This window comes from Giraffa tippelskirchi, chromosome 1 (assembly GCF_054371585.1).
Source record: "Giraffa tippelskirchi isolate mGirTip1 chromosome 1, T2T-mGirTip1v1.2.pri, whole genome shotgun sequence".
Classification (NCBI taxonomy): Eukaryota; Metazoa; Chordata; class Mammalia; order Artiodactyla; family Giraffidae; genus Giraffa; species Giraffa tippelskirchi.
The window spans coordinates 103,877,726-103,898,933 of NC_137275.1; the positions used below are offsets into that span (position 1 = coordinate 103,877,726).

The 21,208-nt window shown below is 39.0% G+C and overlaps 1 long non-coding RNA gene across 2 annotated transcripts in view; it reads right to left on the bottom strand.

Moving 5' to 3' along the window:
- The window catches only part of LOC145505696 (uncharacterized), a 123,657-nt gene that overhangs the window by 33,816 nt on the left and 68,633 nt on the right, over positions 1-21,208 (bottom strand). Inside the window, exon 2 of one of the 2 annotated variants that reach the window (XR_014053216.1) lies at positions 469-571. The exons of the other annotated variant lie outside the window; for it this stretch is intronic. This is a non-coding gene — a long non-coding RNA (uncharacterized LOC145505696). The remainder of the gene's footprint in view (positions 1-468; positions 572-21,208) is intronic. 2 annotated transcript variants of the gene reach the window in all.

A 21,208-nucleotide genomic window follows, 5' to 3' on the forward strand; every position in this document is an offset into this window, starting at 1 on the left:
GTCTGCTGATGGACATCTAGGTTGCTTCCATGTCCTGGCTATTGTAAACAGTGCTGCGATGAACACTGGGGTACATGTGTCTCTTTCAATTCTGGTTTCCTCGGTGTGTGTGCCCAGCAGTGGGATTGCTGGGTCATATGGCCGTTCTATTCCCAGTTTTTTAAGGAATCTCCACACTGTTCTCCATAGTGGCTGTACTGGTTTACATTCCCACCAACAGTGTAGGAGGGTTCCCTTTTCTCCACACCCTCTCCAGCATTTATTGCTTGTAGACTTTTGGATAGCAGCCATTCTGACTGGTGTGAAATGGTACCTCATTGTGGTTTTGATTTGCATTTCTCTAATAATGAGTGATGTTGAGCATCTTTTCATGTGTTTGTTAGCCATCTGTATGTCTTCTTTGGAGAAATGTCTGTTTAGTTTTAACCTATTCCCTTGTTCATTTTTTGTATATAGGAAAGCAATTACCTTCTGTATATTAACCTTCATCCTGCCACCTTACCAACATCACTTATTAGTTCTAGGAGTTTTTTGGTCAACTCTTTATTTTCAACATCGAGGATCATGTCATCTGTGAACAAAAACAATTTTATGTCTTTCTTCACAATCTGCACACCTCTTATTTCCTTGCCTTGCCTTATTGCATTATCAAGGGCTTAACAGCACAGTACTGAAGTGATAATAATGGGGAACATCCTTGTCTTTTTTTTAATCTTAGTGGAAAAACTGAGTTTTTCTCCATTAAGTATGACATTAACTATCAATTTTTTATAGATAATCTTCAACAAGTTAAGAAAATTCTCCTTTATTCCTAGATTATTGAGAGTTTTTATCATGAGTGCACACTGGATTTTGTCAAAAGCTTTTCTGCATGTATTTATGTGCCTATGTGTTTTGGTCTTTTTTTCTCCTTTTTAGTCTTGGATGGATTATATTAATTGATTCTCAAATGTTGAACCAGCCTTACATAACTGAGACAAACTCCATTTTGGTCATGGTATATAATTATTTTTACACTTTTTTGAATTTCATTTACTAATATTTTGTTGAGAATCTCTGACACAATTTTTATCATATTTCTACTACAAACATTTTTGGATCCTAACAAATTTAAGCTAGTAATTAGTCTTATCTAAGTGTGTTTTTTATACATGGATACACCACAGGAGACCTGAGAGAATAGATCATGAATGGTAAAGCCTGAACTTACACTTCTTTTTTTATATTCTAGTGACACCATCACTCAATAAGTGTTTACAGTTTATGTTTTTTTAATTAGATATAATTCATTATATTCATTCATTCAACAGATTCTACAGTAAAAAGAGAGATTTCTAAGGAGGTAGGGTTTATTAATGGGGTTGCAGGTTATTATAAGAAAACTATGAGTGAGTAAGTGAAAGTCGCTCAGTCGTATCCAACTCTGTGCAACCCCATGGACTATACAGTCCATGGAATTCTCCAGATCAGAATACTGGAGCAGGTAGCCTTTCCCTTTTCCAGGGGATCCTCTCAATGCAGGGATTGAACACAAGTCTCCTGTATTGCAGGCAGATTCTTTACCAGCTGAGCCACAAGGGAAGCCCAAGAATACTGGAGTGGGTAGCCTACCCCTTCTCCAGCAGATCTTCCCAACCCAGGAATTTAACTGGGGCCTCCTGCATTGCAGGTGCATTCTTTACTAACTGAGCTATCAGGGAAGCCCAAGAAAAATAAGCAAGGGCTCATAACGGAGAAGGTGATATTTGAGAAAAGACCTATAAAAGAGAGCGGATGAGTAATGTAGATGCTGAAGAGAACTACAATTTAGGCAATGTGAACAGCAAGTGAAAATGTCTGCTACTGTATTTGTTTTTTTTTTTTGCAACACCAAGGACTAAAGAGTACAAGGTGTTTGGAAAAGGGCAAGCAAGGAGAAGAGGTGAGAGAAATAAGTCCAAGTAAGAGCCAAGAGGCTGAATTTTTAAGAAGTTGGGTAAGGATATTGAACGGTCAAAAGTTAACTGATCATTGGCAAAGTAAATAATTATAATGCCAATTTCCCTGTGTATTCCCTGTGTACTTTAGGGGTAAGAATAGTATTTGTGAACTGATTTCAAAATGTACAAATATTGCCTGTGGCATATAACCTACTGGTTAAGAGCACTGACTCTGAAATCAATTTGCCTGGATCTTTTCCCCAGCTATACCTCTTATTAGTGGTGGACTTTTAGGAGTGTTTTTCTTTGAAAAACAGGGGGTTAAAAACCTCACCCATTTTACAGAGCTGTGACATGGAATTAAATACATGTAGAGAGCTTAGAAATCTGTGCTGCTCTTCAGTCTTTTCAAACCAATCTATTATTGTTACTATTATTACTGCTCCATAAGCGGTCCTTGAAAAAATTTGCCAGTTGTTCTCTCTTGTTTTTCTTCTTGTTACATATTCTCTACATCCCACTTAAGTTTCTCACAAACCCTATGAGGCTGTTTTCAGATATTTTACACCTCTGTACCTGTTTGTCACAGCAAAAAGTGAAAGAGTGTGGATCACCTTGATCGGCAAACTAGGACTTTGATTTTCTCTCACTTATACACATTGATGAACAGACATGAAAAGAATGACTCCATGGAGCTTTCAGTTTGGAGCCAAATATCCAGGCTCTGTGCAACTCTACACTATTACGCTCAGATGTCGGTCCTTGAGGACCCAAAAGAATGTCAACTAAGCCATCATTATTTCAAGGATATGAAGTATGTTTTTTGTGAAGGTGAACATACAAAAAAAAAGAAAAGGGAGAGGTGTTTTGTATCACAACTTTCTGAGAAACGCTCATAGCTCTAAGATGTAGTTGACAAATTCCCCATCAGGTAAAGCTGTCAAAGTTACCGTATATTTCACCATAAATACATTTTTTTTCCCCAGCAATGGCAATAATGCTGTAACTATACTGCTCAATCCCTCACAGCATCAGCACTGACTACATTAAGAGGGTAAGTGAAAATATCTATCTGGTTGCTTCTGACATAACCTCAAGATTACTTTTGTTTCTATACTCCTATACTCCCTCAATTATAATGTGGAACATGAAGACACATTATTTCTAAATACTAACAAGGGTTATAGTAATAAGTGGCAGACAATCAAGGTGAGTTTTGCCATAGTAGTGTGCTAATTTTGCTACAAGCATGAATGCAAACCCTAAGGATGTAATTTAGAGAAATTCTGTCTGGACTATCCTCTAGGAACTAGAACAAGGAGACTGAGAGAAGATGATTCTGAGTAAATCAGTTCTTTTTTTCTTTTTTTCCCCCCTAATTACAGCTGAATAACAAGCAGCAAACTCCCATGGAAGGAGTAATCTGTTTGAAGGCAGCTAGGAGGGTGCCCTGGTGAGTGAGTGTCTTTTGTATAGTTACTCAAGCACAGACTTGTTGATTACCTGTCAGGGATGCTACAGCAGGAAGAGTTTTGCCATATCCGTGAGACGCAACAAGATCACTTCCAACTCTAAAACCTACAAGTGCAATTTAATCACCAACCCTAGCCATCATTAAGAATGACCTCAAATAACTCCAAATCCATGTATCTACTCACACATTCTTTTCACAGTCAACAGACCTTGAGTGATGACTACATGCCAAACACTATTCTAAGTCACAGAATAAGGGATAAGAAAGGTAACAACCTCTGTCATTGTGGGGCTTTTGTTCTTTGGGAAGAAACTTATCTAAATACAAATAGAAACCAGAGATAATATTTATTTTTATTTTTATCATGTAAAATAAATAAATAAGGTAATCTGATAAAGTTAGGCTAGCAGGACAGTCCAGGACCAAATATCTTTTAAGAAGTGAGTGCCACTGAAAGGAATCATTTACAGAGAATTTTTCTGGAAATGGTATTTCCAAAAAATGGGAACAGTGAATACAAAGGCCCTAAAGCAAGATGAAGCTTAGCTACAATCAAGGAACAAAAAGAAGCTAAAAGGTTAGGTCAGGAGATAACCACAAAAATTGACACCAGCTGGTCCCGAACTTCATGTCTACATATATTCTTGAAATAAGTTATTTGTATATATCATCCAAAAAAAAAGTTGAACTGAAAATTACATTGGAAATTCTGAATGAGATTCTTGACAAAGCCACAACCCTATTAAAGATCACAGCCATCATTCTCAAAAGCTTCACTCTGGCAATCACTTGCAGGCATTTAACAGGGGTGTTTAATATCCTCCTGAAAACACTGGGCAGGAAGAACAAACCTTCCAGCATGCCTGCAATGGGAACCTAGTGTCTCACAACTGAAAATTGGCTTGAGCTTACGCTGCTGACTGCTTTGGCAGCAGTCCAGCATTTAAAACCTTGAATTCCTGTCCATTCATCTGTAGTTGTGTTTATGTCTCTCACTTAAGCAGTTTTCAACACACTTCTGTGGTTCTTTTGATATAGTGAATGTGCAGGTGTATGTCTGACTCTGCCAGGGACTGTGTCCAGATCTGGTCTTTATTGCTAAAACAGACATCTTTGAGTATTTGAATCACTGCATATGCCATATTTACTCTTGTGTAGGTAGGGCAATTTTCCTCCAGCTGAAGATATAATTTAAAATTATTTCTCCCTGCTTACTCCTCCATATTCTCCCATTGCCTATGCTAAATAATTCAGCTCACTACTCCAAAAGTGCTGTGAGTCACCCACCCCATCTATATTCTTTCAGGGTTATAGAGAAGGTCAAAACATGCAAAAAAAAAAAAAGAGAGAGCCTATATGGAACAGACTTAGAGAAAAACTGGAAACATCTCAACAGATCAAAGTAATCGCTTCTAGTGAACCAAATTTAATTTTTTTTTTATCTCATTTCCTGGAAAAGGCGCACAATTCAGGAAGACTAGTTAGAAAAGGGAGTGAAAAATTCATTGCAGCTAGCCTGCTTCTACTGTGAAGCTCAAGTTTTGAAACTTTTGCAATTATGAACTGGAAATCCATGTGTTACATAATGCATTTCTGGAAAAATGCCCAAGACACATATGTGCTCTATGAAGCTCTAATACTAACATTAATCTAATGAACAGTATATTAGAAAATGATTTGTGTACATCCTAATGGAAAGCATATTTTCTGAGAGAAGCTTGTAGACTGAAATGCAAAAAAATAATCCATCCCCTAAACACAGCTTCCAGCTACCACATCAACCAATAAGATAAGTTGGTGCACCTTTGCAGAATGCTGAATGATTGCTCTGTTTTCTGTCGCCCAGGGGAAAGCATTTTCCAAATCTCGTGCAGGTGTCTGACAGAGACTACCTAAAAGGAAAGAAGCTGAATTCTCCTTTTTGAGCCCCTAGATGACTTTTTTTCATATATAAGCTTATTTTTTTAATATCAGTTCATTTTTCAAATGCAGCAAAATCCAAGCCCCTGTTTATCCCAGCGGGTTAATTTGGTTAAACCTGATACATCATATTGTGACTGGCCTCATATTTTACTCAAAAAGGGATAGCATCTTTTATCTTTTATTTGTAGTGATCTTCATATTCATTTCTCAACTGAGACAGGTATTTCAGGGAGAGCTTGCATTGATCTCTAATCTTTTTGTCTCTCCCTTTTTGTAACGTACACTTTTGGCCCTTAAGAAATAGCTCTGATAGAAGTTTGCACTTTTTTTTTTTTTTTTTAAAGGAAAAGCAAGAGTTTGAGATCATGGATTTTTTTTAACCTGCTGAAGAGAGAATCAGACTTTGTCACCTTGTAGGTGACACGGCTTTTTTAAAGTGCATTTGTCTTCAAGAGACGGAGCTTGACTTGACTCTTTCATGTAGCTGATTCTGATTACTAACAGGTGAGAGTGAGGCCAGGCTCTAAAGAGAGGCTTAAATGATGTAGGAGATGAGAAATTAAATGTTCCTTGCCAACTACAAATGAATTCATAGGTAGAACCTAGAGTCAAGACCAATAGATTCATAAATGCATTTTAAGGAATCTAAATCCCGTCTAGTTGTCCTGAGAAGCAGCCAAAAGGAACTGCAAATCAAGGTACACACCTAACTCAGCTGTCTGGCGATCACAGCAGCCTCGTGTCTCAAGTTGCCAGTGGGTGTGTGCACGCTCAGTCGCTCTGTCACGTCCAGCTCTTTGTGACCTCATGGACTGTAGCCGGCCAGGCTCCTCTGTCCTTGGGATTTTCCAGATGAAGAATACTGGAATGGGTTGCCAGGTCCTCCTCCAGGGGATCTTCCCAACACAGGGATCGAACCCATATCTCCTGCATTGGCAGGTGGATTCTTTACCACCCAGAGCCACCCAGGAAGCTGCCAGTATGGGCAGAGTAAAGTTTAAAGCTGGAAACCTCGGGGATTCAGAGTCACTTTGAGTTGAGCCATGCAGACTAGTGCACACAAATTGAGCACGAGAGCCAGCAGCTGAATTTAGACTTTTAGATGCAAATATAATTAACTCATGACTTTTCAACAGGTTGCTCCTCTTAGGGCCTTATTTTCTTGACAACCAGCATTATCGTAATTCAACTAGCATTTTTCTTTTCTCTCCCAAGCCCCTTTCTGGACTCCACATCTCTTTTTGAGTCTGATAATCTGTTCTGTTTTCTCTTCTCTAGAAGAAACGTTGATAATGCCCTCTGTGAAGCTCTAGAATCAGAGATGCTCTGCAAATGATATCTGTCAAATGTTATTATCATGCTGCACATAGATCTCTGGTCTTGAGTGTATGTTAAGAAATACACTCGTCTTTGACTGCTTCTACCTTGGAGAAGGCAATAGCACCCCGCTCCAGTCCTCTTGCCTGGAAAATCCCATGGACGGAGGAGCCTGGTGGGCTGCAGTCCTTGGGGTTGCTAAGAGTCGGGCATGACTGAGCGACTTCACTTTCACTTTTCACTTTCATGCATTGGAGAAGGAAATGGCAACCCACTCCAGTGTTCTTGCCTGGAGAATCCCAGGGACGGGGGAGCCTGGTGGGCTGCCATCTATGGGGTCGCACAGAGTCGGACACGACTGAAGCGACTTAGCAGCAGCAGCAGCAGCAGCAGCATGATTACAAATTAGTGCTCTTCTAAGGGAAGCCCTAGAGAGCACAAAAATGGGAGTTTTACGAAGAGACTTTGCGATAGGAGATACCTTGATAAAAAGGATTGAGCACAGGAACTGGGGTCCATTAGCAGCTCCGTCTCTGGCTGGCTGCAAATATCTGAGCAAACCACTTAGCACTCTGGTCCTCAGTCTCCTCACGTAAAATGAGATGTCTAGGGTTAAATAATTTCTGCAGTCTCTTCTAGGCTTAAAACTCTACAACACAGAGAAGAACACTGTTTTTAACTTTTTCTCTAGGAAGAGATCCTTCTCACATGCCAGCACCACCTCTTGTCCTCAGACTGGATTTGCAACAAAGTAGTAGAAGGCCTGTATGGGGTTAATTTCTTCCTCTTGTGGTTTAGATTCCTCTGGCACATTGTGTCCAGCCTTAATATTTTACACTGTTAGCCATATCATCTTTTATCTTTTATTTATAGTGATCCTCATATTAATTTCTCAATAGCAGCTGATGCGGCAGCAGGGACAAGTCATTGATCTTCCAATTTATCCTGAGGTCGAGGCAGCCTGGGGAGATTAATGGAGCCCTGATACCTGCCCAGGAGCTGGGTGTTCCTCATGCATGAAAATCAACCACAGGAAACCGAAATTCAACAATCGGCAGCAATATCAGCCACCTCTCTAATAAATTTAACAGGGCATTCTTTAATTATTGAAAGGGGTGTCTGGGATTCGGTAATGAAAGCACTCCGGCACAAGAGTGCCAGGGCCACTCTGGGCCAGCCAGGAGGTGGTAGATTTGGGTAGGGGGAGTGGAAGTGGGGAGGTTGTTTGCAGATACCAGCTTCTCACATGGCAAATATTCTTATTACTTGAGTCTCAAGCAAGTCACGAGTAAGCGTATACTCCTTCACTTCTGTAAAGCCAAATACTTCTTACAAATTTTTTTTTTTAATTCTGCAAGAAAAACAACAGATCCTCCTCATATCATGTTAATGCCCAGTGATGACAAAGGAAATGGTACATGGAGCTGCATATACTCCACTGGTCACAGAGACCAGGTGAACAGTTGTGCCCAGAGCTCTGAGTCATTTGCAGGCCCTCATAGGGACAAACCACTAATTGATTCTTAAGGGAAGGTCTCCATTCCTTGACACAGCTGAACAGTGGCTTCCATCAAGCCTCCTTGTGGTCTCAGTTATCTTGAGCTGCTTACCTCTTGCCCCTATCTGCTTCTCAGCTAACCTCTCCTGCTTGAGATCAGTGTTGCAGACTTATTCGATCATCAGCTTTGTGCCTGTCTGGATAAAAACCCATCCCCTGAGGCTCAGCACTCTCTTTTACAATCTATAGCTGGGGAAACAAGTACTAAATGAGGAAGCAAAGTTTCCCATGTTAGGCCACACACATGATGCTGAGGAGGCAGGTCAGCAAGAAGTCAACAGGTGGGGCGGATGTGGAACTACGTACAAGCAGAGCGTGCCCATCACTAGCCTGCAAAAATATCCCATTCTCTTGGTTATTACTCAGCACGCATACTACATAGACACACATACTACCTCTGCATTTTTAAAAATAATAGAGTGACTAATAATGTCCTCCAGCGATAAACTGGAGTGGCAAGCTGCTCAGAAATTTCAGGCACAGAATTGCCAGAAACAATTTACTTTTAACAAAATGTGTTACGAAGATTTGGAGTACACATGGGGTTTGGGCAATGTAATGATTTTCACAGACAGAGCCTCACAATGAGTTGTGCCTGTTGTGTACCTTCTCTTCCTTTGATTAAAAGAAGCTGAGTGGATTCTTTGAGTGTTGAAATCATAATAAGTATAACCAATGATTTTGTCTCATATAGAACCACTGTTTGATATAAATTCACAATAAAAATATATATTTCTTCTAGCAGGTTTGAACACTTTATATGTTTTTTTTTATTTGGATTCTCTTTGCTCCTTGAACTTAAATACAATTTTCCCTTTTGGTATCTAATCAGGCTTTATAGTTATTTATTTTTTTGTTACTGTTGTACTCAGTTGCATGCAACTCTTTGTGACCCCAAGGACTATAGCCCACTAGGCTCCTCTGTCCATGCAATTTCCCAGGCAAGAATACTGGAGTGGGTTGCTATCTCCTTCTCTAGGAGATCTTCCTGACCCCAGGGATCAAACCCATGTCTCCTACGTCTCCTGCACTGCAGGCAGATTCTTTACCTGCTGAACTATCAGGGAAGCCCCACAGTTATTTATTGGTACCAATAAATAAAAATTAAAGTGGAAACTGGTTCCTCAACAAAAAATAAGATATATAAAATGTAATATTATCTTGTACAAAGCAGGGCAAACTCATTGAAAATGATAAGTATGTTTTCTGGATAGCATCTCACCTGGTGATATTATTAACAGTATGGTAGAAACAGGAGTAAGAACAATACAATAGTAATAATGGTACCGTGTGTTGCTACCACACATAATCATCTTCAAAACGTCAGTAAGCACACGGTTTCACTTGACCTTCAAAAAAGTCCTATGTGGTAGACAGGCCTGGTATTCTGATTCCCCTTTTGTAGATGAGGAAACTAAATTCCAGAGATATTAACTGATTCACCCAACTAAGAAGGTCAAGAGTCAGGCTTTCTAAGTACTAGTCTAGACCCCTTCCCAGGAACTGGTGAGACATAAAGTAACAACACTAATAATCAAGAAAGAAACCAAGAACAAAACATCCCCAGAACTCTCCTGATAAGAAGAGTTTAAAAGTAGCTATTGTTACAAGGTAGCTATTGTTACCTGGAGCTTATCAGAAATCAAACAAGACCTATGGGTTCAGCAAAATGTGTAGGTTCAGGAAGTGAAGTGTAGATAATTACAAAATGGAATCTGTAAAAAGTCATAGAATTTGACATTTGCCTGAAAAATAATTCATATTTGGGGAAGTAAAGGCCAGATATGACTTGAAACTGTTTAAAAATATAATCCCTAAAGAAGTATCCTGCTTACTTGTGTTTTATAGCTTTAGCTTCAGACTTTATGTGAACTATTTCTTTGGCTGTACCCATCTAAAATATTACTTTCTATGAGACAGGAGCACTGCAATATATGACAATTTTATGGAAGAAGAGTTCTAGAGGACTTGGGGTCCATACACAGGAAAATCACTTAATAGTAAGCACATGAATGAGGAATAATAAAGTGTGGAGGGTCAGGATCCTTGATGTCAGTCATGAGGAAGGGGGGCTTTTTCCTGTCACTACTCTCCCTGCTAGCAGACTGTAAATTTCTAGGTGCTTGCTCAACACTGGCTTTATGCAGTAAAGTTCAGAGTCCTGGCGGAGTGGGGAGGTGGGAGGTAGTGGGGGGGGGGTGAGGGGGTGGGGGGGAGAAGGAAGTCAGCCCCTTCTATCCACCTCTGAGAATCAGGATTATCAGCTGAATGATTTAAGCAGCCAGGGGATTCTACAGTAAAAGTTCAACCATGTTAGCAAATCTTTGAAAAGAGTGACCAAAAAAAATTTATAAAATGGTTGGGCACACGTGTGCAAAGAGTTCAAGCTTACTGCACAAACAGTTATCTTTGTTTTATCTACTCTTCCTTAAGAGGCAGCCTTGCACTCATCTCACATGCTAGTAATGTAATGCTTAAAATTCTCCAAGCCAGGCTTCAGCAATATGTGAACCGTGAACTTCCAGATGTTCAAGCTGGTTTTAGAAAAGGCAGAGGAACCAGAGATCAAATTGCCAACATCTGATGGATCATCAAAAAAGCAAGAGACTTCCAGAAAAACATCTATTTCTGCTTTATTGATTATGCCAAAGCCTTTGACTGTGTGGATGACAATAAACTGTGGAAAATCCTGAAAGAGATGGGAATACCAGACCACCTGATCTGCCTCTTGAGAAACCTGCATGCAGGTCAGGAAGCAACAGTTAGAACTGGACATGGAACAACAGACTGGTTCCAAATAGGAAAAGGAGGACATCAAGGCTGTATATTGTCACCCTGCTTATTTAACTTCTATGCAGAGTACATCATGAGAAATGCTGGGCTGGATGAAGCACAAGCTGGAATCAAGACTGCCGGGAGAAATATCAATAACCTCAGATATGCAGATGACACCACCCTTATGGCAGAAAGTGAAGAAGAACTAAAGAGCCTCTTGATGAAAGTGAAAGTTGAGAGTGAAAAATTTGGCTTAAAGATCAACATTCAGAAAACTAAGATCATGGCATCCGGCCCCATCACTTCATGGCAGATAGATGGAGAAACAGTGGAAAGAGTAGCTGACTTTATTTTTCTGGGCTCCAAAATCACTGCAGATGGTAATTGCAGCCATGAAATTAAAAGATGCTTACTCCTTGGAAGGAAAATTATGACCAACCTAGACAGCATATTAAAAAGCAGAGACATTACTTTGCTGACCAAGGTCTGTCTAGTCAAGGCTATGGTTTTTCCAGTGGTCATGTATGGATGTGAGAGTTGGACTATAAAGAAAGCTGAGCACCGAAGAATTGATGCTTTTGAACTGTGGTGTTGGAGAAGACTCTTGAGAGTCCCTTGGACTGCAACGAGACCCAACCAGTCCATCCTAAGGGAGATCAGTCCTGGGTGTTCATTGGAAGGACTGATGTTGAAGCTGAAACTCCAATACTTTGGCCACCTGATGCGAAGAGCTGATTCATTGGAAAAGACCCTGATGCTGGGAAAGACTGAGGGCAGGAGTAGAAGGGGACGACAGAGGATGAGATGGCTGGATGGCATCATCGACTCGATGAACATGGGTTTGGGTGGACTCAGGGAGTTGGTGATGGACCCGGAGGCCTGGCGTGCTGCGGTTCATGGGGTTGCAAAGAGTCAGACACAACTGAGCGACTGAACTGAACTGAACTGATGTTACCAAATGAATAAACCTTAAATATGGCAAAGTAAATCAAGCCATAGGGAGGAGACAAAAAAAGGGGGCAAGAGACAACACAAATTCGAATAATGAAAAGCTTGATACATCTTTAAAATAGTCAATAAATCCCTGAAGAAGAAAACAAACGAAGAATTCTAAGGCAGAACAGCAAGGAAGAGTATTTACCACTACTAAGAATATTAATAAGAACTTGCATCACTGGTTATTTAGGAACTCAGTAAATTTTCTTTGCTTTATCTGCACTAAAAGCCATCTAACATAAATCCCAGAACTGCTGAAAAACATGCTCGTCAAACCCTTGCAACAGCTTGGGATTCTGTTATATAAACTTTGGGAGACTACTAAACTTGAAGTAGAGAGCCTTTTGAAAATACATGTCCTTATCTGTTTTGGCATATTCATCCCCTGTAGAAGAGTTGTATGATTCAAAGAACATTAAATAGTAAAATTTAAAAAAAAAGAAAAAAAGCAGTTGAGAAAAAACACAGCACTTCAAAAGGCTTAAATCTGGAAGCATTTCAAATACGAGGTTTAGGATTACCAGTACAGTTTCCTAACCTCCTAATTATTTGAGAATGAGGGCACTTTTGTGTATCTCTCTGTTTGGAATCACTGGAAATATCAATTAAACATAATAAAGTAGGAGAATCTCCCTTGGGATGTGAGATCATCTTATACACATGATGGCCTTCTGCTAGGGGTTAGTGATTCTTTAATCAATCCTGAGAGGTTTCCTAAGCCCAAGAAATTTGGTAGAATGATTTAGGGCTCACTTAGAGATGCTACTATCATTAGAACTGCATTTATCTTTGAAAAAAAAAGATGATTTCTATATATAAGCCATGTTTTTCATAGTGATACCAACAAAATCTCTCAACTTCCATAGAGAACATCCAATTTTATTCCACTTCTGTTCTCGCTACCCTTTCACAGTCTCCCTGTGCACAAAACATTGAGAAGGTGTCTCACCAGAGTAGCAGCAGCCACATGCAAACCACTTATCACCAGATACCACTGTTGCCATTGGGTGTCGTGGCAACCAGAGACATGTACTAGAGCCTCTGATGGGTAATAGTGAGGCTATGATCCTCAAGCATCCTCAGTGAAGCCACAGATGGTCTGGGTACATGTGGGATAAATTTTATTTTCTCCTTTTCTCTAACATGTTGCTAGCGAGATATCAAAAACTATCCCTGAAATTCAATGAATATGGTTTTATTACCCTTTATTAAGAGTCCCATCTCTTTCAAGAACTGGGATATATGTTTTGAGGGAAATAAACTATAGAAATATTCAACTGACAGAGATCATAATGCACTTAACTTTTCTGTTCTTTTGTACATTTTTGTTAAGACAAACTTCTGTTCTTGCCTTCTATTAAGGGTTCTATTAAAATAAAATTGACATGATAAACTGCACATACTTAAAGAACACAATTTGACTAAGTTCTGAAATATATATATACCCATGAAACTACCAACACAATCAAAAAAAGGAACATACCATCACTTGCAAAAGTGTCTCCATACCTCATTCATAATGCCCCTATTTTCTTTCCACATTCTACCCCTCCACATCTCCAGATGACCACTGATAAACTTTCTATCACTATAGAGGTGTCTGCATTTTTAAAAAATTTATATAAATAGATTTACACAGTGTTCACTCTTCTGCCTGGCTTCTTATACTCAGTGTAATTATTTTGAAAGTAATCCATATGTTTGTGGATATTATTAGTTTATTCCTTTGTTTTGCTGAGTGGTGTTTCATTGTATGAGTATACAACAGTATGTTTATTCATTAACCTGTTGAAGGATGCTTGATGTTATTACAATTGTATTAAAAATAAAGATGCTATAAAGATACATGCACAAGTCTTTGTATGAAAAAATGCTTTTATTTTTCTTGAACTCCTTATTGAAATTGAAGAAAGTGGAGAAAACCACTAGACCATTCAGATATGATCTAAATCAAATCCCTTATGACTACACAGTGGAAGTGAGGAATAGATTTAAGGGACTAGATCTGATAGAGTGCCTGATGAACTATGGATGGAGGTTTATGACATTGCACAGGAGACAGGAATCAAGACCATCCCCAAGAAAAAGAAATGCAAAAAAGCAAAATGGCTGTCTGAGGAGGGCTTACAAATACCTGTGAAAAGAAGAGAAGTGAAAAGCAAAGGAGAAAAGGAAAGATATACCCATTTGAATGCAGAGTTCCAAAGAATAGCAATGAGAGATAAGAAAGCCTTCCTCAGTGATCAGTGCAAAGAAACAGAGGAAAACAATAGAATGGGAAAGACTAGAGATCTTTTCAAGATAATTAGAGATAGCAAGGGAACATTTTATGCAAAGATGGGCACAATAAAGGACAGAAATGGTAGGGACCTAACAGAAGCAGAAGATATTAAGAAGAGGTGGCAAGAATACACAGAAGAACAGTACAAAAAAGATCTTCACGACCCAGATAATCACGATGGTGTGATTACTCACCTAGAGCCAGACATCCTGGAATGTGAAGTCAAGCAGGACTTAGGAAGCATCACTACAAACAAAGCTAGTGGAGGTGATGGAATTCCAGTTGAGCTATTTCAAACCCTGAAAGATGACACTGTGGAAATGCTGCATTCAATATGCCAGCAAATTTGGAAAACTCAGCAGTGGCCACAGGACTGGAAGAGGCCAGTTTTCATTTCAATCCCAAAGAAAGGCAATGCCAAAAAATGCTTGAACTACTGCACAATTGCACTCATCTCACATGCTAGTAAAGTAATGCTCAAAATTCTTCAAGCCAGGCTTCAGCAATACGTGAACCGTGATCTTCTAGATGTTCACGCTGGTTTTAGAAAAGGCAGGGGAACCAGAGATCAAATTGCCAACATCCAAGGGATCATCAAAAAAGCAAGAGAGTACCAGAAAAACATCTATCTCTGCTTTATTGACTATGCCAAAGCCTTTGATTGTGTGGATCACAATAAACTGTGGAAAATTCTGAAAGAGATGGGAATACCAGACCACCTGACCTGCCTCTTGAGAAACCTGCATGCAAGTCAGGAAGCAACAGTTAGAACTGGATATGGAGCAACAGACTGGTTCCAAATACGAAAAGGAGTATGTCAAGGCTGTATATTGTCACCCTGCTTATTTAACCTATATGCAGAGTACATCATGAGAAACGCTGGGCTGGAGGAAGCACAAGCTGGAATCAAGATTGCCGGGAGAAATATCTATAACCTCTGATATGCAGATGACACCACCCTTATTGCAGAAAGTGAAGAAAAACTAAAGAAAGTGAAAGAGGAGAGTGAAAAGTTGGCTTAAAGCTCAACGTTCAGAAAACTAAGATCATGGCATCTGGTCCCATTGCTTCATGGCAGATAGATGGGCAAACAGTGGAAACAGAGGCTGACTTTATTTTTCTGGGCTCCAAAATCACTTCAGATGGTGACTGCAGCCATGAAATTGAAAGACATTACTCTTTTGAAGGAAAGTTATGACCAACCTAGACAGCATATTAAAACGCAGAGACATTACTTTGCCAACAAAGGTCCATATAGTCAAACCTATGGTTTTTCCAGTAGTCATGTACGAATGTGGAGAAGGCAATGGCACCCCACTCCAGTACTCTTGCCTGGAAAGTCCCATGGACGGAGGAGCCGGGTGGGCTGCAGTCCATGGGGTCGCAAAGAGTCGGAAACGACTGAACGACTTCACTTTCACTTTTCACTTTCATGCATTGGAGAAGGAAATGGCAACCCACTCCAGTGTTCTTGCCTAGAGAATCCCAGGGACGGGGAAGCCTGGTAGGCTGCCGTCTATGGGGTCACACAGAGTCGGACTTAGCAGCAGCAGCAGCATGTGCGAATGTGAGAGTTGGACCATAAAGAAGATTGAACACTAAAGAACTGATTGATTTCATATTGTGGTGCTGGAGAAGACTCTTGAGAGTCCCCTGGTCAGTAAGGAGATCAAAGAAGTCAACCCTAGAGGAAATCAATTCTGAATATTCATTGGACAGATTGATGCTGAAGCTGAAGCTCCAATACTTTGGCCACCTGATGCAAAGAGCTAACTCACTGGAAAAGACTTTGATGCTTTTGAAAGACTAAGGACAAAAGGAGAAGGAAGCAGAGAATGAGATGGTTAGATAGCATCACTGACTCAATGGACATGAATTTGAGCAAACTTCAGGAGACAGTGGAGGACAGAGTAGCCTGTCATGCTACAGTCCACGGGGTTACAAAGACTTGGACATGACTTAGTGACTGAACAACAACAGCAACAACAAGCATTGTATAACACTTCCAATTTTTACACTGCCTCACCAATACTTGGTGTGGTTGGACTCTAATTTTAGCCATTCAACAGGTGTGCAGTGGTATCTCCTGTGGTTTTTTTCTTTTAGCTAATCATTGATTACATTGAGCAACTTCATGTGCTTATTTGACATCCATACATCTTCTTGGCAGGATCTCTTTTTAAATATTTTTGCTCATTTTTTAAAAAATTTTCTAATTATTGAGTTTTGAGTTCTATTTATGTTACAGATACAAGTCTTTTCAAATTTGTAATTTGAAAACGTTTTCTTCCAATCCCAATCTGTAGCTTTTCCTTGATTAATAATGTCTTTCAAAGATGACACTTAATTTATCACTTTTTTTTCTTTTATGGATCTTGTTTTTGGTGTCATCTCTAGGAAATCTTTGCTTAACCAAGGTCAAACAGATTTTGTCCAAGTTTAACAGATTTATGTTTTGATCTATTTTTAATTAATTCTTTATATGGTGTGAGGTAGGGATCAAAACTCATAGTCTTGCATATGGCTATCTATGGATATTACCCATGTACTACATGTTTCTAGCACCATTTGTCAGGAAGACTATCCTTTCTCTTCTAAACTGGCTTTGCACCTCTTTTGTAAGTTAATTGTCTTTATATGTATGGATATGTTTCTGGGATTACTTGATTGACCCACGATATCTGCCTTTTGGTTATAATATATCCTTTTGCTGATTTCTTTTCGCTTGCTCATTTAAATAGTCTCCTCACCATTTTACTGGACATACCTAGGTATACCTGAAATGCATTTGGTAAGTCGATGGAATTTGCACTCAAACTTGAGTGCAAAATTTCCAAAGGTATTTTTGAAATGTTGAGATGAAAAACTATGTATTCTACAACCTTCCTAATTCAATCCAATGTATGCTAACCCATCCCTAGAAGCTATTTTTGCACATGTATAGGGCTGTGGAGTCTGCGGAGTATGTGAATGGTATATGCAGGCTATTCTAAAAGATCATTATAGGAGGCAAAGGGAACATTAGAGAAAATAGGTGGGGAAACTCATATGCCAACTGTTAAAATATCTCAAGTTTTTTTTTTAACATTTACATTAAGATAAATAAGCAAATTATTATAAAACAAAACACAAAATTTAGAGAACATTTCAACATGCTTATTTTGCCAGATGCAACAAGATACTAGGAACAGACAGAAGAAATTTCTAGAACCATCCTGTCTTTTGTTTTTCATCACCATAGGGTGATTGGTTGTATTTTATTCAGTGTATTGTACATGTGGGTGTGAATAAGATGGAACTTGTCTCAAAAACAAATGAGCAAAGAATATATGTTGCCAACTTGTCTAAAATATTTTTCATGTTCTGACTCATTTTTCTTTGTATTGGCATTTTAAGATATTTTGGGTTTTGTTTCTTTAATTTGACTACTATAAAAATCTTGATAACTTAAGTAAAATCTCATGAGAATAATATAAACAACTGTAATGGAAAGTGAAAAGGTGATAATAGCAATCAACACTGCAATATTTCTTGTCAGAGTCCTTTATCACTTAGAATAGTCACAAATTCCATATAAATTTGACTTTTGGACCTTTAGTCTTTACTTTAGTGCAATAATTTCTTTTGAGAAGAGATTTCTTTCTCTTTGCCTATTATTTCTTTGCAAGTAAAATAATTAATAACCATACTTTGATATGATTATCTTAGAGTGGTGTAGAGGACGATAATTATGCAACTATATATTAATCTATGGGTTCAATGAAGTTTAAAGACTTGATGTTTGAATCTTGTGGAATGTAACCCCCTTTTCCAGAGGGAAATGAACATGTACATGCACTTCTGTCGTTTAAAATAAATCAACACAGGGTTATAGAGGCACCTCCTATTCCAGGCATGGTGAGGTACAGGGAAGAGGAGCAAGAGATATACCCAACTAAGCCTGAATATATTGAGAATTAAGATGAAAGCCTAAGGGGCTTCTCTGGCAGCTCACTGGTAAAGAATGTGCCTGCCAATGTAGGGGACCTGGGTTTGATTCCTATCTGGGAAGATTCCACATGCCGCGAAGCAACTATGCCCCTGAGCCACAACTACTGAGCCTGTGCTCTAGAGACTGGGAACCACAACTCTGAGCCCACATACCACAGTGACTGAAGCCCACACACCCTCGAGCCCATGCTCCACAACAAGAAAAACCACTGCAGTGAGAAGCGCACGCACTGCAAAGAGAGGAAACTCTACATGCCACAACTAGAGAAAAGCTTGGACAGCAATGAAGACCCAGTACAGCCAAAATATAAATATGATTATTAAAATAAAAACATTAATGGTAAAATAATTTTTTAAAAAGATGAAAACCTAAGATGGAAGTGAAAATGTCACCTAGAATTAAGGATACACTTAGGCTGAAAGTGAACATACTGAAAAAAGATGCAGAAAATGCTAAAGAGTTCACAAAAAAATCTATTAGAACTAATAAACTTAGCAGTTTGTTTGCAGAATACAAAATCAGCATACACACATTACTTGCACTTCTGTACACTAACAATTAACAATCTAAAAAAAATCAGGAGAACAATTTCATTTATAATAGTATCAAAAATAATAAAATATGAATAAACTTAACTAAAGACATGAAAGACTTGCACACTGAAAACTACAAAATGTTATTGAAAGAAATTAAGGAAGACATAAATGGAATGATATACCATGTTTACGAATTAGAAGACTTAATATGTTAAAATGTCTATATTACACAAAGCTATCTACATTTTAATGCAATACCTATCAAAATAACCTATTTTTTTCAGAAATAGAAGAAATTAGTCTAAAATGCGTATGTAACCACAAAGAACCCTCAATAACCAAAGCAATCTTGAGAAAGAAAAACAAAGTTGAAGACCTTAATTTTTTTTTTTTTTTTAAATCAGGTTTCCTTGTTATGCTGGGTTAAAAATCTGAAGTCCCTAAATGTCCAGAAATAATCCTCCCAAATGTATGTTTTAATTCATTCTCAGTGGCAGGGCTTTCCGTGTCTCAGTGGACTGAGGGATCCTTCCATATCTATAGCTTGGACTTCTGTTACTGACATTGGCTTGGGTCTCTCAGGATCTTGGCTGTTCTATCAGTTTATCAAGTCTTTCATGAATCATGCTTTTAAAGATTTTAAAGAGTTACTAAGATTCAATCTGAGATTACAGCATTATGCCCACAATTTAAACAATCTCAAAAGCAAGCCAGTCCCCACTCCTAGAATAATGAAACTAGGTACATTTTCATTCCCAGAAACCAGTACAGAAATTATCAAAGAACATAGCAGAAACTCAATGGCATTTGAAAGATAAAGTCTCTTTGATTTTAGCCTCACTAGGATGTCCATTAGTCTGTGCCATTTATCTGAAATTCCTGACCTGCAAACTTAGAACCAGGAGGAATTTTCTGGCCTGAGGTTGATTGTTCGCTATGAATTTGCCATGTGCAATGCACAGCCCTGAGCACCTATCACACATGGACTTTTGAGTTATCCTTCCTCTTTGATGATCTTGTTCACACTGCAGTACTGACCTGATTATGGGTTCTATCCAGTAACATTATACCTCCAGTTATGATGTGTAGATTCTACGATCCTACGGCGCCATAGCCATTTTCACTGCCTCTGGCTGTGGAACTGCACAGACCAAAGAAGCCTGCCTTTTAGAGAACATTTCTTTCTCCAGTGTAACTGACAAATTCCATGTCAGTTTGGATCCACATGTAAAAGGATTAACTTGAGCCTATGGTAACCATATGTGTCAATGCTGACAAGTTCTGTAAAATATACTTTCCTTACAACTAAGTCTTTGTCTCAGTCAAGCCTGCTTGGGAAAAAACTACCTGAAGAGTAAGCCAAGGTGAGCAGCTGCCTGAGTATTTCCTGCCCTGTAAACTCCTGCCCACCCCAAAGTTAAGAGCCAGGTAAAGTTCTCTGTATACTAAAGACCCTCCAGGTGCCCTATTCATTCTGCTCCAGTTATTCACTCAGCCACCTGCAATTCCCTAGGGCCCCTTTTCTTTATGCCAGACCTTTACTTAAGTGGCTTGACAGAAACAGCCACTCCTCCATGCAATAAACTGCAGCCAACTGCCGAGTCTTATTGTTGGTGTAGTGGGTTGAATGGTGACCCCCAAAAGGATATATTCATGTTCTAATTCTTAACTGTTACCTCACTTGGAAACAAGGTCTTTGCAAGTTTCATTAAGGATCTTGAGATGGGATTCCCATCCTGTATTAATCAGACGGGTTCTTAATATGACGATAATTGTCCTTATTAAACAAGAAGGGCAGAGGGCAATTTGGACCAGATGAAAGAAAAAGATACAGACACACAAAGGGAGTGAAAACAGAGACTAAGTGATGCGGCCTCAAGGCAGGGAAGCTACTAACCACCAGAGGCTCAAAGAGACAAGGAGTGGACTCTCCCCTAGAACAGCTTTAGGGAGGGCAGCCCTACTGACACCTTGATATCAGACTTTCGACCTCTAGAACTGTGAGATAGTACATTTTTATTATGTTAAGCCTCCAAGTTTATACTGATTTGTTATAGCAGGTACTGGAAACTAATACAGCATACATTAAAACTTTTCTAGACTTCAGCAGTTAACTGCATAAGCCGAAGTATTTTCAAATAGTCAAAGGTCCCAACATCCCACCACACATTAAAGACCAAGGCACAAGACTACCTTGCATGGAAGCACCAAAACATTTCCACGTGGACATTTTCCTCTCCAAAAAGTCTGCTCCTTTCTTTTTATTTCTCAGTGTTTCCAGGTAACATACCAAAGGATGCATTTGTGCAAGTACAACAGGTACAGCACCTTAATTACACCTAGGTATGGAGTTAATTAAGAAACAAGATAAAAGAGCGAAGATGGAGGTCAAAATATTCCTGGTACTGATCTAACCCTGGCTTAGAATCCAGTTTGAA